The sequence below is a fragment of the Heptranchias perlo genome, chromosome 14, assembly GCF_035084215.1.
Source record: "Heptranchias perlo isolate sHepPer1 chromosome 14, sHepPer1.hap1, whole genome shotgun sequence".
Lineage (NCBI taxonomy): Eukaryota > Metazoa > Chordata > Chondrichthyes > Hexanchiformes > Hexanchidae > Heptranchias > Heptranchias perlo.
This window is the reverse complement of record NC_090338.1, coordinates 37,161,483-37,174,525: the sequence shown is the minus strand read 5'-3', so window position 1 is coordinate 37,174,525 and position 13,043 is coordinate 37,161,483. Positions and strand designations below refer to the sequence as shown.

The following is a 13,043-nucleotide window of genomic DNA, read 5'->3' as shown; positions in this document are numbered from 1 at the left end:
CTTATGACCTACATTATTCCTCAACCCCCATTCATAAAATGTTAAACTCCTTTCCTTGCCTTTAAGACCACCCATGGCCTCATCCCACTCTAATCCTGCAATATCCTCCAGCCCAATTTCTCCTCTGATCACTTTGTTCCTGTGACCTTTGGGCATCTCCATTCCCTTTACAAAGCCTGCAGCCACCTAGGTCCAACTCTCCATAATTCTTTCCTTAAATCTCACCACTTCCCTCTCAAAACCCATCTATTTGACCAAACTTTTTTTTCACCTCTCCTAAACTCTTCAATGCGTGGCTTGGTCTCTGGTTTTCTCATATCCATCTGTGAAGCACATTGTGATGTTCTTTATGTTAAAAGGTGCTACATAAATATAATTTGTTGTTGTCCATTGTTAATTGTATCCATGTGATTTATATCAATGTGTTAATTGTATTCAGGTGGTACATATCAATTGGGGACTAGCTTGTATCCATATATATGAGAGCTGATCTAGGGTGTGGAGGTGTGTAATGTGGAGCTCTAAAAATAAAGATGTGAAGGTAGCTGAAGACCAGGCTGTAGTATTCTATCCTTCACCACTGGGCTATTCAGTTTATAACATCCATTACTCAATTTACAGTCCAGATAATGTGGCTGATAAGACATTTCACCAGTGGATGATGATTCCTTTATACACAAAATTAATTTCTATTTTGATATCTAAACTTTCTTCTTATCACTTTCTTTGCACTGTCAGTGGCTTTATAGAGCCTGCTGATACCATCTACTTCTTCCTGTGACTAATTTAATGTGGGACTACTTGGAATATAAGACCATGGGAAAAGTCAGGTGTATCAAAGCCCTCTAGTACATTAAGGACTGGATTTTCCTATAAATTAGTGGGATGGATTTGGGGTGATAAATGGAGTAAAATGGGTGGTAATGTCTATTGCTTAAAACACCCCACTAAAAAACTGATCTAGAATAATTCTGCCCAAAAATTCAGTCCCCTTTAAGGCCGTCTGGGAGCCCAGTCCGCTGAAGTTAAATGGAGTAAAGGGGGTGTGAATAACACTCCCCCCCCCACTGCCCAACTCATTTTCTGCAACCTACCCCAAACCCACCCCAAATCATTTCCACCATTATATAAATGGCATTAGGAGTAACAGTAAAATATCCCTGAGGTAGATACTGCTTGGAGGAGGTCATTTTGTTTGCTACAACTGAAGATTGGTGTTATTTTGGTTGTATATTAATCGGATTAGTACTTTGAAGGTTCTGCCTGGACTTTAGCTGTTATTTTTACGCTGCCCTGTCAAAGTACAGCTTTGATACTACAAAATATCCCAAACTGCCACTATCTCCAAGGTGTTGTGCGGGTCATAAGAAACTTCCTGTAATGTGTTGCAGATGTAGGTAGTGGACTCCTTCCACTTGTCCATCATCTCAACCATATGCACAGAAACCATCTCCACTGCCTCCACATGAACTTGTTGCTTCCTGATTATAGCTCTTTTGAAGACTGGGCCTGTGAGATCAGGATCCCTGTGCTCCTCAGCCAAGGGCAGTCATTTCTCTCCCTTCTGTGGAGGAATGACCCTCTCCTTTTCTTCCACTCCCAGGACCCCATTCTTGTCGGTGCTCAGTGCTTAACCAGGTAAAAACCCTTCTGACTCATCCTGAGCGGATGTGACTGGGCTGCTGCTGGAGTAGATGAGATACCATGACAGGGTTGATAATGAAGTGGCCGGAATTGCGGATCTGGAAGTGGCCATAGCTATATCTTTGGAAGTGTCCAAGTGGTCATCGGAGTGGCCAGCCTGTTCCTCCAAGTCACCTCCAATGATGTGAAAGACAGAAGAGATTGTTTAGCTTTGCGCACTGTTACATTTCCTTTTGAAATGTAACAGTGAAAAAAAGCAGCGGAGTACAAGGACATTGCAATGCTTTGAGAAAGCATACAAAATTGACAATAATTATGATCAGCTAAGCCCTATTTTTACCAACCTTCAACTGTGAGCTTGCTTCTAACCATGCCATCTGCTATAACCTCTCCTGTCTGTCTGCCTATTATTTCCTGAGTTTCTTCTTCCTGCAGACTCAGGGTTTCCAAACTTGATGTTTCTCCCCCATTTGCAGTTTGCTTCTGGTGTTTGTAAGCCACCTTTTCCTTTGTGGAGAGAGAACACATTGTTAAAGGAATGTGGTGGCATGGAGACCTCTATTTTCCCTATGTAGGCTCATGCATCCCATGGTGATGAGAAATACAGGTGGATGACCCTGTTAAATGAAGTTTTCCTTGAAGCCTGGTGGAAGCTCTTGTGGCAGGCAATGGGGTTGACAGAGTGGTTGTGAGTTCAGATGGTGCTGGAGTGTTTACAGAGTTTCCCCCTTTCCATAATGGAGTTTACCTGACACCCAGTTGCTGAGTGAAAAAGAGTATGAGAGGTAAAGAAGTGAATGAAGTTGCAGGGGTGGTAGAGAACATCTATTGGCCAGTGCCTTGACTTACCTTGGTCACCGGACCTCTTTCTGTGTGGCAGTTCTTGGGTTGGGAAAGGTTTCACTGACTGCTTCAGTAACCTCCCTCCATACTGCCTGAATCACCATCTCATAGGGCTTCTTGCCCTCAATGCCCAACAGGTAATTCCTGCTCGCCCTGATTTCAACCAGCAACACCACCACGGATGCATTAGTCAATCTGGGAGCCCTTCCTGCTACTGATTCCCTCCCCCCAGAGGCTGCTACTTCTTCAGACTTTGGGCCAGAAATTGCACCCGAAATAACGGAGGAGCTCAACAGCACTCTCCGTTTTTAATGGCGAATCGAAGCAGCAGGTTCCCGCGTTTGCACATGCGCACTAAAACACGGAAATCATGAACTTGATCCTATTGGTTCACCAGTGATTTGACAGCTTCGAATTAAAGGGCCATTACATGCTGCAATCAGAGAAATCATTGAAAATCGCAAACTTGCTCATCTGCCCAGCTGGAAAGTAAATAATTACACCACCAAACAGGTATGCTTAAAAATACCAGCTCGAAACTAAGTTTTAAAAGTTGTTTGTCTTAACCACTGCCAAACAACTGTAAATTAAATTTTAAAAATGTGGAGTCTCATATTATTCCTTATTTAAATAGTTTTTGGCATTAAAAAAATTAAAATTTTAAAATTAAATTAAAAAAAAAAAATTCCCTTCTGTCTCTTTAATTTAATTCAATTATTTCTTTGGCCTTTAATAAAAATATGTAACATTTTTATTTACAATTTTTTTTATTCGTTCATGGGATGTGGGCATCACTGGCAAGGCCAGCATTTATTGCCCATCCCTAATTGCCCTTGAGAAGGTGGTGGTGAGCCGCCTTCTTGAACTGCTGCAGTCCGTGTGGTGAAGGTTCTCCCACAGTGCTGTTAGGAAGGGAGTTCCAGGATTTTGACCCAGCGACGATGAAGGAACGGCGATATATTTCCAAGTCGGGATGGTGTGTGACTTGGAGGGGAACGTGCAGATGGTGTTGTTCCCATGTGCCTGCTGACATCCAGAATACTAACTTTAAATGAATGAAGTCTGCTTGCCTGCTTGAGCAATGCCACCTGAATCTGTGGGCGTGTCTTCTAATCTCACAGACTGTTCCATGCGCGTCACCTTAAGCTGCTCAGAGGCTGGGTTGATAGCGCACAATTTTTTAAAAGTTCAAAGTCAAGCAATTCGACGCCACAGCGCCCGCAATAAGTATTTTCATTAATTTAATTCGCAGGAGCTGCGGTGAGCGTTGCCATGACACTCTGTGAGATTTCTGGGCCGTTATTAGTGATGGACCCATTTAACGGGTTGCAGAACTGTATTTTCCCGCCCAGTGGTGGTGAGCCAATGAGGAACTCCTAAACATCCTGCAGAGCTAATTAAGGTCTTGGGGAGGCAACGCAGAGGGTTAGTAGCCAGGTCACATGGCCAGTCATTAGTCCCACCCCTCCATTATCCCACCAATGGGAGGAGAATCCAGCTCTACCTCTCCCATCATGGTATCTAATTACTCCAATGTTTTTCCTCTTGCTCGATAGGTTGTTCCAAATATTTATTTCTCTTTGAGTAAAGAAGTTTTTCCTGATATCTATTCTATATCAACTTCTCACTAATTTGTGTTCATGTCCTATGATGCTACCTTACTAGTGTGCTTTGAAAGAGTTTGCCAGAATTTCCTGCAATGGTGAGGTTGGCAATGTACGCTGTAAATTTTGCCAATTTTTTTTTTTTATTCGTTCACGGGATGTGGGCGTCGCTGGCAAGGCCGGCATTTATTGCCCATCCCTAAGTGCCCTCGAGAAGGTGGTGGTGAGCCGCCTTCTTGAACCGCTGCAGTCCGTGTGGTGACGGTTCTCCCACTGTGCTGTTAGGAAGGGAGTTCCAGGATTTTGACCCAGCGACAATGAAGGAACGGCGATATATTTCCAAGTCGGGATGGTGTGTGACTTGGAGGGGAACGTGCAGGTGGTGTTGTTCCCATGCGCCTGCTGCCCTTGTCCTTCTAGGTGGTAGAGGTCGCGGGTTTGGGAGGTGCTGTCGAAGAAGCCTTGGCGAGTTGCTGCAGTGCATCCTGTGGATGGTGCACACTGCAGCCACAGTGCGCCGGTGGTGAAGGGAGTGAATGTTTAGGGTGGTGGATGGGGTGCCAATCAAGCGGGCTGCTTTATCTTGGATGGTGTCGAGCTTCTTGAGTGTTGTTGGAGCTGCACTCATCCAGGCAAGTGGAGAGTATTCCATCACACTCCTGACTTGTGCCTTGTAGATGGTGGAAAGGCTTTGGGGAGTCAGGAGGTGAGTCACTCACTGCAGAATACCCAGCCTCTGACCTGCTCTCGTAGCCACAGTATTTATATGGCTGGTCCAGTTAAGTTTCTGGTCAATGGTGACCCCCAGGATGTTGATGGTGGGGGATTCGGCGATGGTAATGCCATTGAATGTCAAGGAGAGGTGGTTAGACTCTCAATTGCGCGCTGATCTCGCTGTTGCAAACTTACTCCAACATTTCCTGGGTTTGTAATGTAACAGGAGATTAATGGCGAATCAGGGACCTCAGAAGCAGTGCAGCCAATGACATACCCTGTAATCAACAGCTACAATCAGTCATGAAATAGATTGCTTTGAAATTAACTCATTTACTTTGACTCATTTATTGTTAATCAAAAGTAAAATTCTGCAGATTCTGGAAATCCGAAATAAAAATTGTTGTTAATTAATTGTTGTTCATTTATTGTTAACACGATTTGGCAGGGATCAGACAGCGCTTGGTAAACAGGACAAAAGCATTCCACGCTCATGTAGACCGACAGGCAGAAGAGGGTATGACTCACAGCTCCGATCAAAGTGCAATCCAGGCAGCGGCAGAGCAACTAAATTTCTCATCATGAACTTTGGTGCAAACGTGGCAAAACGTGACAGCAGGTTGTCTGATCTCTGTCCATTTACATAAACCCTTTTACAGCAATTCTGTTGGAAGTTACTTGTCCCGCTCTGATCTCCAATTTTGACGCTGCTGCTATAAATGGGAAGAGACCCTCTCAGTTCAGATCACTTGTGTGATGGACAGCAATTTCTGGCCAGTCCTTTGGTTGCTTTATGGAAAACATTTACTGTAGGATCTGAGCCTAATGAACACTTAAAGCGGGATCATCCTTTCTAGGATCAAGGGTCTAGGCAGCTCACATTGTTAAAGACTTGCTCGATCCTCTTAAATTTACACAGAAAATAAATGGGATTGGACAAGGATTTAGGGCCACTGTTTGATGCGATTATGAAAAAAAAGGAAATGTTCATGTAGAATAATACACGGTGCAGGACCTTAACACATCCAGGGGCTGAGCTATGAAGCTGAAATGGTTTATCAATGTTAATCTAGAGTAAAAACTATTGCATCCTTGGAATATGTTCCAGGCCTGCATCAATCTGTATATAGAATATATGGGATATACATTTTCTGTTATTTTTGATTGCTGGTGGTAATGACAGACTTATGTTCCACTTAATAAGGGCAGATACTGGAATGTATTTACTGTCTGATAATTTACACACACTCACTCACACAATGTCCTATGTTTCTTGACAGAAGATATCATTTAACAGGCAGTGGTAGTTAACTCACTGATACATCATGTAAATGAAAAAGAGGAGATGGCCATAGATTTTGCCTGGGAGGAAAAAGGTGACTTTGGACCTATGGTTCCCCAAAGCTCTTCACCACTGAAATTTTCCTTGTGTCATTTCTGGGCCTGTCGTAGACTAATTGATAGAGATTGATTGTTATGATTAGTCAACAACTCCATTATAGTTATATCATGCGACTACCAGGATGGTAGCAGGTGAACTAAATGGATCTTGATCTTTTCTTGTCCAGCAATTCCTATGTTCCTAATATGTGCTAATAGGCTCGGCAGTGCAGCAGCCCCAGGTTTTCTGGTCATTCACTAGCAATGCAGTAAGCGTAAGTTAGAATGAGATGTACAAGGTGCAGCTGCTACCAGGATCAGCTGAGACTGTCATAAGTGAGGAATTTCTGAGCCTGAAGAATGTGGAAAGTTTGAATGTTGAGTTACATTGAAACTACAGCACAGAAACAGGCCATTCAGCCCAACGGGTCTATGCCAGCATTTATGCTCTACACGAGCCTCCCCCTTCCTACTTTTCAATTCTATCCCTCTGGAAATGAACCCTAGTGCTTGATTTGCCTTTTTTAGGGCCTTATTAACCTGCATCGCTATTTTTAGTGATTTGAGTATCTGTACTTGTGGATCCCTTTAGTAGTTACTGTAGCTAGAATGATTTTCTGGCATTCTGCCTATACAACCTTGGACTTGTTTCTGGCTACTTCTAGCAGTGTGAGAGCACCCGGAGATTTTGAATACACCCCCACCCCTGTGAGGGCTTCTCAGGAGCACATATAGCATTCCCCTTTATATACCGTTATCATGGAGAAGGAGATGGGGCAGCAGAAGATGGAAGAAAGGAGAGTGAGGCAGCATTTAAGAAGGGCGCAGCTCACCAGGTATTATTCCCAAAGAATGTACAAGCAACACAAGTCCCACAAGGACCTTAGTGAGAAGATTTGTATTAGAAGAGTGCATTCACCAAAGAAGCAATAGGGAAACTCTGCCACCTGTTATGTCCGAATAAACAGTCAAATTGATTTGGTAATAACGGGGTACTTTTTTATTTTCAGACCCTCTAGAATATTCCTGTCAAAGAATAAGAAAAAAAATACGAGAGATACCTTGGGGTGTAATTGTTACAAGGTACTTATTCCCATTTGCAAGTACCATACATATCACCACCTGCTGCATGAGGATTTGTAGCCATGGTTCTCTGGCTGTACTGCCTCTCTGTGATGACTGCACTCAATTTTTATGGCAAAGGCTCATTTCAGGCAACCACAGGGAGATCTCTAATATCAGCCAGGGTGCAGTGCGGGCATACATTCGTCAGGTGACTGACACACTTCACAGGAGAGATGGGGAATTCATTGACTTGGCATCACAGCAAGGCAGCATCGAGATAGGGCCATACAGTTTTATGGGGTTGCTGGCTTTCCCATTTTCCAGAGTGCAATCGATCGTGCCAATGTTGTTTTGCGAGAGCATACAGACAACCTGCTCAATTTCCTCAACAGGAAGGGCTTCCATTCCCTCAATGTACAGATTGTGACAACATGCAAAAGATCCTGAACGTCAGTGTGAGACATGCTGGGAGTGTCATAATGCATTCATCCTTTCAAATTCAGCCCTCCCCGACTTCTTCAAGGAAAATAATCATGTTTAACAATGGCTTGTGGGTGACAAGGCTTACCCCCTGCTCCCATGGACAATGACTCGGAGAGGCCTGAACATAAGCAGAGGAACATTACAATAGACATATGCCTGTACAAGAGTGGTCATCGAGAGCACAATCGGGTTCTTAAAGGGATGCTTTCGCTGTTGAGACAAGTTCGTAGGGGCTCTGTGGTATGCTCCAGATCATATGCGATGCATAGTTGTATTCTGCTGCACCCTACATAATTTTGCCACACAAAAGGACCAGGAATTGGGCATTACTGGGGAGGAAACCCTAGCATCTTTGGAGGCTTAAGTACATGGAGGAGACCATCACAATGATCTACACTCAGTGGATTCCTGCAAGGGGCATCATAGCGCAAATGATCACTGAAACTTTGGTTTAGTATAGTTACCTTAGTCACTACTGCCTTTACTCGTTCTCCCCTACTTTCAAGTAAAGGAGTAAACCTTCAATCTAGTACCCATCCTAGAACATAACAATACATCTGATCTCTTTGCCCCAACATGACCATGCTAATAATCATCACCCTTTCCTGTAGGACTCTAACCTCTATGGATAACAAATCATGACATAAGTGCAATTTCTCTTTAAACACTACATACTCCAAGGTGAACACAAGCCAATTTGCTCTTTCCTGACACTGTGCTTCCCCAAGATGACTAAATGAGTCTTTCTTTCTCCTACTGTAGTACTTCTAAGTGCAACCTGAGGCCAGTATTAGAAGTGGTAGTTGGTTAGTCATGTTCTTCAAAACGGTCATGGGTCTGAGGTGGCCCTCCTTTCATGGCAGTTTGCAAGCTGCTGCTGGATACATCTCTGAAACTTGCTCCTGGGCAGCCTGCTGTCATCTCCTGTATGCTACTGGCATGGAGCACTGGGAAGGGAGGTGGAGGCCGGAGATCTGGCATGTGCCGCTGTTATGAGAGACAGTAGACTTAGGCTGGTTGACTCCAGCCATTGCAATGGGCCCGGGATCTGTGGCTCCCTGAATAGCAGACTGGCCAATCTAATGGCACCTATCGGTTCTAGAAAGCCCTAAGAAATAGCAGCATGTATCATGGCTGTCATGCTCCTGAAGCCAGTATACAGGATATCATCTATTTTGTCCCCAACTGACACCAGAGCAGCAGTCTATGCTTCCATAGAGGTGGAGGCACCAACTGGTGGCTAGCTGCTTCTGTAGATTATAATAATGATGAAATACGCTCCATTGATGTCTGCAATTAAGAAAAAGCTTCCCTGTTGTTACTGCAAATGCTGCACATCCTCAGAGACTGAATTCAGAGCCTAAATGTAGGTACGATATTCCTCGAACATCCTTCTTTGCAGGTGAGTGTCCATGGGGTCTCGGTCCCACGATTCTGAAGCTGTGGGCAGCCTTCCCCTCAGCTGGGAAGGTGCCACATTCTCACCCACTTCTCACTCCTCCCTCGTGCTCTGGGACTTACCTGATGCCACATCCTCATTAACACTATTAAATTCGCCTCAGATCTGAGCTGGTACGTGGTAAGGAAAAAGCAAGTGCAGTAGAGAGTGAGATCAAGGGGGCTGTGGGAGAAGAACACAGGACAGGGTATTGTTGCAGGATCTTCTTGTTATATGACCCTGACTTCCTCTCCCTCTTTGTCAACATCCTCCCCAGTTTGTCATCATCACAATCCATGAGGAAGAAGTTCCATCTCTCTTCGTCATCATCATAATCTTTCTCTTCCTGTATCCCTGTTACTCGGCAACTGGCATCTTGATGACCACAAAATCAGTTCCCTATGATCATTGGTATCTTGGTAGGTGCAGCCAGTCAGAGTACACCCTGGCATGTCTTCTTTAATGCAGGACATACTGTTATTGGGCTGCTTCCAAGGAGGAATACAATATTACACCTAGTCAGGCATTCACAAATCTTAACTGTGCCACTGAGTCTGCTATCCCAGACTCCTCTGGGAATAGAAGCCACCACCTTCACTAATAGTCTTCCAAAGCTAAGGCTGGCCACCTCCATCTGTAGATGTGCGTGCAAGTGTACTGGTGGGTGGGCAAGCATAGAGCACCGATTGTGCAGCTGGACCTGCCTGACATCCCACTGCAAATGAAGTAACAGCTGAAAGCGACTGTTGGAGGAAAAGGATTTGTAAATAGAAGACTTGCAACACAAAAAATGAGTTGACTACAGCAACAGGAAGTAATACACCAATGAAACTATGGAATGAGCTAGAAATAATCAAACTTTCCAACCAACACTAAAAACTCTAACACCTTTAAGAAATCAACTCCTGTAGGCTTCCCCTGATAGGATCCACTTGTGACACAAAGCCTCAGAAGCATAGAAAAACATGCAGGGCTCTTTGTGGCAGATTTACTGAGTGGCGCATTTTACTGTAAAGAAATTTTTGAGCTCGTTGGAAACTGTGCTGCCGATCGGCGCGAGTCTCGTTTCAACTCTGATTTTTACATGCAAATTGGTTCCACGTCAGATTGTGCAAGTTTTCAACACGTCCTCCCCCATAGCATAGATCGCCCACATAAAATAGGTGCATAACTGGCCCAGCCTGATGTTCTTAAAGATGTGCTGGAGTTTTCAGCTTTCGCTGGAAAGTTTGATAATTTCCGGCTTATAACAGAATTTTATCTGCATTATTGTGGTGCTACTGAAGGTTGGTGTTACTTTGCCTGCAGATCAACCTCTTCAGGAAGTTCAGTCAGGATTTTTGCCGCTAGTTTTTTTAGATTGGTGATCAGGGCTATCTCCTGCTGTCATTGTCAATGATTCCAGTAAGTCTTCCACAAGCAGAGAGAGAGCCAATAGATATAATGAGGACCATGTCTCTACATGTATCATAGAGCAGACCATAGGAATTCTCAAATTTCTGGGGGGAGCCCAGATAAATACGGCGGAGCCTGCAATACTGCCCAGTGAGAGTTTCCAGGATCACTGTAGCTTACTGTGTACTATGTAATATTGCAATGAAGAAAGGCTTGCTGCTTTCAGAAGCTGAAAGGGATGACAATGAAGATGAGGGGAGCGCCTCCCTCCCCACAGCATGAGGAGGGTCCATAGGGAGAACAAGAGCATCAACCAGGACAGCCAGCATCCAAGAGCCAGAAAAAGGAGGACGCAACTTCTAGTTCAATGAATAAAGGTTAACATACCGAATAAAGATATTTCATTCCTGCCTGCTCCCCCCCACCCCACCTCCATCCCTTCAAAAAGTCCCTCACTGTCAAAGACTTCTGCCAATTTCCTTCATAAGGCAAAATTCTACAGGGGTGAAATTTACCTTCGGTGGCAGCACAAAATGGGTGATTTCAAGTTGGCAGCCCATTTTCCATCCCACCCAATTTTCTTTTCCTTTGACTCTAACTACAACTACTTCCTAACACAGTGTCTACTCTTTGTGCCAGCTGACTTATGCTACTACTTCTACGAGATGTTCTCTGAGTGAGATAAGGTTGAGCAGTGGGTGGCTAGGTTGATTCCTCTAGAGCCTTAGAGGCCTGAAGTGATTCTTATCTTAGGGAAGGAGCTGTCCCAAAGGGACCAACTTATGGCAGCCTATCTTTTGCAGTGGCAAGGGGTGGTGGATCCATGTCTGAAGCTGTCTCATGTGAAGACATTAGAGAGTGCCTTAAGGAAGCAGGTTCAATGTTACAATCTGTGACTACTCCTTGCAGCACGGTGGTGCTGGGTGCAGGCCCAGAAGTGCTACTGGTTGGTGTCATCGCAGATTGAATAGTCCCAACCAGGTCTCAGAAGCACTGTGCAATTGTGATGTTCAGGCTGACCCTCAATGCATCTATTAAGGCAGTAGCAGCTGCCACTCTAGAAACCACCAATGTCCTTAGAAACTGTTACATAGCAACAGGAGTAGGCCATTCAGCCCCTTGAGCCAGTTCCGCCATTCAATCAGATCATGGCTGATTCCTACCTCAACTCCATTTACCCACCTTTGCTCCATATCCCTTGATATCCTTACTTAACACAAATCTATTGATCTCAGTGTTGAAAATTTCAATTGACTCAGCATCCAGTCTTTTGGGGGAGAGAGTTCCAGATTTCCACTACCCTTTGTGTGAAAATTTGCTTCCTGATTTCACTCCTAAATGACCTAGCTCTAATTTTAAGATTGTGCCCCCTTGTTCTGGATTCCCAAAGCAGAGGAAATAGTTTCTCTGCATTATCCTATCAATTCTCTTTATCAATTTAAAGACCTCAATTAGATCACCCTCAACCTCCTAAACTCAAGGCAACACAAATTTATGCAACCTGTCCTCATAATTTAACATTCAATGCTCCATAATCATTCTGGTGAGTCTGTGCTGTACCCCCTCCAAGGCCAATATATCTTTCCTGTGGTACCCAAAACTGAACGCAGTATTCGCGATGGGGTCTGACAAAGGCTCTGTACAATTGAAGCATAACTTCCTCTCCTTTGTAATCCAACCCCCATGAGGTAAAGGCCAACATTCCATTAGCCTTTTTGATTGCTTTTTGTACCTGTGCACTAGCTTTTAGTGATTTGTGTACACATAGTCAACATTTTCCAAACTCTGAATGCAGAATGAAGTATTACAATAAAAAGCACCTCAATAAAAGACAAGACTAAATTGAGATAAATTACCAAAATCATTGACCAAATTACACAAAATACTTCTTCCGATTTTTCGTTCCAAGCTTTGCATCTCAGGCACTTTTGTGGAAGTGTTTCCCAGAACAGAGGTAAAATAACCACATATAGCACAGATTGAAACATCACTGAAAGTACTGATAATGGTGGAGAAAATGGTTTGATTTAGATTTTTAAAAGTGTTAAAAGATGAAGTGATAATGAGAAATTTCTCAAAGTAAAAGATAAAGTAGAAGCCAATGTTTGATGGGTATCTCAGATTCAGAGGAGCCCTAACCACCTGCAAGATTAAAGTAGTTCCACATACTGAAACAATAACATCTTATTATGTAACAATTGTCTAGTGGCTTCTTTAGATTTGCTAAACCATATCCGTTACTATTGGTTTATCTTGGCTGGAATTCCAAACCACTAAAAATCTGAAAAATTTATATACTTTTTTGAATTGATTTTTAATGTATGTTTAAAATGGGTACAATGTATCCTTATCACTCTGGAGAATATGAAAAGAACTTTTGTAAAACTAGTTATTTGTGTAGCAGCAACTCTCCCCCTTCCCTGCACATCTGCAAGTGCGGCATAAGGAGGAGGGGATGATTTCCTCTGTGTGCAACA

General features: G+C 43.6%; 1 long non-coding RNA gene across 3 annotated transcripts in view; it reads right to left on the bottom strand.

Moving 5' to 3' along the window:
* LOC137332446 (uncharacterized) overlaps positions 1–13,043 on the bottom strand; it is a 137,052-nt gene that overhangs the window by 104,275 nt on the left and 19,734 nt on the right. For 2 of the 3 annotated variants that reach the window (XR_010965664.1, XR_010965666.1), the window contains exon 2: positions 1,989–2,151. This is a non-coding gene — a long non-coding RNA (uncharacterized lncRNA). The remainder of the gene's footprint in view (positions 1–1,988; positions 2,152–13,043) is intronic. The other variant, XR_010965665.1, reaches the window with a different exon arrangement.